The 4,901-nt window shown below is 41.9% G+C and overlaps 1 long non-coding RNA gene across 1 annotated transcript; it reads right to left on the minus strand.

Moving 5' to 3' along the window:
• Positions 1 to 3,576: 3,576 nt before the first annotated feature.
• LOC135373010 (uncharacterized) lies at positions 3,577 to 4,300 on the minus strand. Its single transcript, XR_010416220.1, has 3 exons — positions 4,045 to 4,300; positions 3,811 to 3,905; positions 3,577 to 3,687 (listed from the first exon to the last, which is right to left on the minus strand). It is a non-coding gene; the product is annotated as an uncharacterized LOC135373010 (long non-coding RNA).
• Positions 4,301 to 4,901: the final 601 nt, after the last annotated feature.

The following is a 4,901-nucleotide window of genomic DNA, read 5'->3' on the forward strand; positions in this document are numbered from 1 at the left end:
ACAGGGAATATCTCACTAGAAAAGAAGACATTTGTGCATTGTTTGGCAAGCAAATAAATATATTTATTTACATTTTCCATAAATCAACAATGTTGTGACCTGGTGAAAATATTAATGTCAACAGGTAAAGTACTTACAAATTATTCCTATGTGCTCAAATGCAGATATGACAATTCTGTTTTTGTACCTCAGCACAGTACAGTTTCAAAATTAACAAACTGCACAGCATCAGCAATATTAAAGTGTCTGAAGAGGGGAATCACATAAAGCTGCAATAATAGACTGTGCAAACAAAGCTAAAAAAAAAACAAAGTACTTCAAGAAAAATCTGAATAATCGGTTGCCTTTGTGATATGTACTACTATGCACAGTTCATGAATGGAACATGTTACCTCATTGCATTGCCTCCATGTGAGCACTAGAACAGGCAGCTTTTTAGGTCGCTCTTTCCGTGTTTTTCTATTGTCTTTTTTTTGCTTTCTGTTTTTGCAATAGCAAGCATGGGCATAGTGAATCACAAGCAACCAAGGACAGGATGAGACATCTACAATGCGACTGCTAGCTCTAAACTGATATATTTATGAGCAGACTCTGGAATATACACACATATGCTGCTAAGAAAATGACAATTTAACCAATAAAATAACAGACAAGAAAAATGGTTATATATCTTCCCCTCTCCTCATTCTATTTCACAGGCGGCCCTAGTATCATTCTGAGTGTGTCCGTGCGTTCCCTTTGAGATAACGTATCTCTGACAGAAGCAAATCCAACAGCGGAATGCTTACGGATGCAACTATCTTGGATTTCTCTAACCACTTGTTATTTAACCGCTGCCTTGAGCTGTGTGTTCTGGAAATTTAGGCAGCATCCAGAGTCCCTGCAATGTGTTGCCATGTTTCTCGAGGGCCTGTGTTTCACTATGGCTCTCAGATACTAACTACCCCATTTCAACACAGTAGAAAACACAGATTTGTAAATAGCATCTGTGATTGCACTGTACATACCCCCCACATAAAGGATCATAGTGGATACTACATCTTGTGCGATAATGTCAGGAGCACAAAAAAGCTAGATTTGAAACCACTCTTACGTCGTAGTAGTAGTATTTGTGTGAAGCTGCGCAATTCCTGTCCTGCAAATAATTTAAACCATATGTTTCATCTGCCAGCGTGATGATCCCCTGAAAAGCAATTCACGCTTGGCGGGAACTACCGGTTCTGAAACCTATCCCTGACATGTGTAGCCATCAGGGAGAAAACCCAAGGGCTGCGGTGGAAAAGACAAACACACACAGGCTATGTTCTCTCTGTGTATCAGCTGCTCTGGCTACTAAGAAGAACATGTTCCAAATTAATATAACATGGCTTGACATGATACGCCAGCAAAAGCTAACCAATAAAATTAGTAGTTAAATGTACAATACGTAAACACTTGCCATAACATGACAGTTTCCTTCCTGCATTCATGCGCTACCATTCAACCCACACAAACAGTGTACTGAATTTTTTTATAGCATTACAGGTTGTTTGACAGAACTTGAACAAGGTTATATAGCACACGATAAAAGTAGAGTGAACATAATGTGCAGAAAAAACGGCTGCAAGCAAGCGAGCTGGAGAAGATGATGCATATGTAAAACCCCGAGACTAGGGAACACAAAGGGACATGTTTGTGTCTGTCCCTTCGTGTTCCCTAGTCTTGGGGTTTTACATCATGGATAATGTGCAGGTTTCTATTCACTCTTAATGGCCGTAGCAGTAATGCATGAAGACCACTGCTAAGTTGTGTTGAGAAACACCACTTTATGTTTGCCATGTCTAAATGAAACGTACCTGACCTGATCTAAATTAACCGTTCTGAGTCTGAAACACACAAAGAGAAAAACGCAACACACACCACAACATTAACAGATAGCAAATGAGCTGTAGCGAGCTCCATCTTGGGACAAAGTCAACAAGTAATTCACCAAAAGTCAATGAGCGCCTGAAATGTAACATCTCCAGTGGCGTAGCCAGACCTCAAAGGTAGGGGGGGGGGCTCGATACGAAAACTCCCCCCCCCCCGCTGATCCTGTGTCGACAACACACACATACTTGTGCACACTGCAAACTGAGGATTAAAAAGGGAACGAAAATAGTTGATTTAGACGTTCACAGTACGATTACATGTATAGGCTGTCATGACCAATGAAGTGGTGTCACGAGATTGGAAGTATTTTGAAAAGCTCATACTTTGAAAACCATTCAAGAGTGCTTCTTAGATAGACGCCATGAACTGCAAGAACTTTCGCGATAGTCACACTGGTCCCCCCCCCCCCCCATATATTATGTTCTCGGATTTGCACGGTTTGTGTGGGTCGGTCCGTGGCAGGTAAGGGGGGCTCTAGCCCCCCCGTGGCTACGCCACTGAACATCTCTGACTGGTAGCAGGACGGTGCACGTTCAATTCCTGGTGCTAGCACTGACTGGCTTTTTCATGAGTTATTTGTTGGAAGTTTCGATGTGCTTGAGAACCATTCGTCAACCATTGTATCCTCATGAGGTGATGAGGGTTTGTCATCCCCAAGAGACTCCCTTTCTGGCATGTGTCCTTATGGATGCTCATCACTGCAGAAAAAAAGAAAGAAAGAAAGGAAAAGCATTTAATGACAAGAAGTGGATAGTCGCATTTACTGTATAATGATTGTGCACAACAGAAAGAATACTTTTGCACAGAAGGCTGTACTTCTTGATGTCTAACATCAAGTTACATGTTGTAAGGTAGAGAATAAGTAGAGTTATTGAGTTGTCGAGTTGAGTTGAGGGGGGAGTTGTACCCCCTTTTTATTTTATTATATATGATTATATAATTATCTTTATGTCTGTACCACCCCTCGCTCTCTACATTACAACATGTTTTATATATTCTGGGATTTTGTAACTTCATTAACAAGAGCAGCCTTGTGCACGAAAGTCTCGTCTCATTAAAATTTAGATGCTCTCAACAGTCTTCTTTCTGTTGTGAATCTCTATCGCAGCATACCTGCACATTGCTGTTCTACGTACTGTGACTTTGCAGTAAGAGTATGGGTAAAAAGACTACACAACACTGCTCAGGTATTTTTGCCTATCGAACAGTATGTATGTATGCAGTATGCACACAGTATTTGTGCACCGGACCCAGTAAAAATGTAGTGAATGTGGCATTGCCCACGGTAATGCACCAAGGTGAACACAATTATTGTAGAATCCAGGTATTTTAGCTTACATGTCAAGCCAGTACCACACCAGTATCCAGTGTGAAGCTGTGACAAATAAATAGTTTCCATTTTTCTTAGCTCTCAGAAAACAGACAGTGAATTAATAAGAGTAGACAATGTTAACATGAATTCTGGGCTATTCTTCAGTTGAAGATTCACAGATAGTAAAGGCACCTTCCTCAATGAACGTTGCTGACACTGAAAATTCTAAAACCTTATCAGAGGCGACATCAGCTTCGGTGTGTCAAAGGATTGTATGTCCAACAGTAATCCAGCTAACAGTAACAAAAATGTGCAAAAGACAAATTAACTAACTAATGTAACGTACCTTCTATATCAGACAGTGAAGCTTGTAACACCCCATCCACAGGAACCAGTGTCCAGACACAAAAGTGCTTGAACTGGGAGATTGCAGCTAATCGGAATGGCGACCTTTGTTTTCCACCCTGAAAGCACAGGTTGTAACTTTGAGGGCAGCTTTAAAAGTGGTGTCAAGATGTCTGCATGCGAGTGCACATGAAAAGTTGAACATAGATGAATACTCAAATTATAACATCACATTTTCATACCTGTTGGTGGAGGTGGACTGCAACTAACGTGTCAGCAATTTCTTCATGACCAGATGCAAGCCAGATCATGCTTCATTTCCGCCTTCAGCGTGCACCTGTGATAATTCAGAAGTTAGATTATCAATAGTGTACTATTGTGTTGTTAATCGTGGTTATATCAGAGTAAGCGCAGTAGGTCAGCTGCACAATCGATTCATTAAGCTTGTTATTTTTTATATCTGAACCTCGACTTACCATTTTTTTGCTCTCGTTTTTTGCCTTGATCCTCCATGGCACGTTCAAAATGTTATGCATCGGGCACCTCAGATTTTCATCAGACGATTTCGTGCCGAGATTCCAAATTGCCTCTGGAGTCGCGCGTAACCTATGATAACATTCGTGGACGAAATCCTTGCAGTGGAAATTAGCAGGCACCACTGTCAGCCAAGAGCTTCGCACTGCTTGGTCTTTTGGCAGCTTATAATAGGTAACACTTGAATGCTCCGATGAATTGTTCTGACAGCGTACCACTGTCGCATCTTCGACAACTTCGCCGTGGCATAATCACGGATCATATCGCTCCAGCCCATAAAAGGCAAGGTCAGAACAAGGAAGTGCAGTTTCCAAACGACGCTGTGCCAAAAAAAAAACATTCACATGCTTTGTTTCCGGCTTAGCAACAACATAACAGCTGTTCGCTTATGTACGATGCACAGAGGAGGAAACGAAAGAAGCCAAGCAGCCAAGCCAAGAGTCCATGCCAAGCCAAAGACAGATAAACCGAGAGCAGTGACGTCGGTGCGCCCGTGCGCAGGGTTTGCCGACGGTCTGACGGCCGGGCGTGGGAACTAAAAAAACTGTTTTCTAAAAAACTACGAACAGTTGGAGCAAGATATTTCGCACACATATTCAGTGTTCGGTAATGAACACACAGCGCGAGTATCGCTCAGTTCTGCGGCACTTCAAAATCGGCATATCTGACCTTTAAGGATGGAAGAAGGGGCAAACGGTATGCGTGGGGACGCGCACAAATGGTGCATGCACATTACATTCCTTGATAAACTTCACTTTTTTCTTTCTCGTACTTGACAAACGTTTCTCTGTTTCATTCT

Source organism: Ornithodoros turicata, chromosome 1, assembly GCF_037126465.1.
Source record: "Ornithodoros turicata isolate Travis chromosome 1, ASM3712646v1, whole genome shotgun sequence".
NCBI lineage: Eukaryota > Metazoa > Arthropoda > Arachnida > Ixodida > Argasidae > Ornithodoros > Ornithodoros turicata.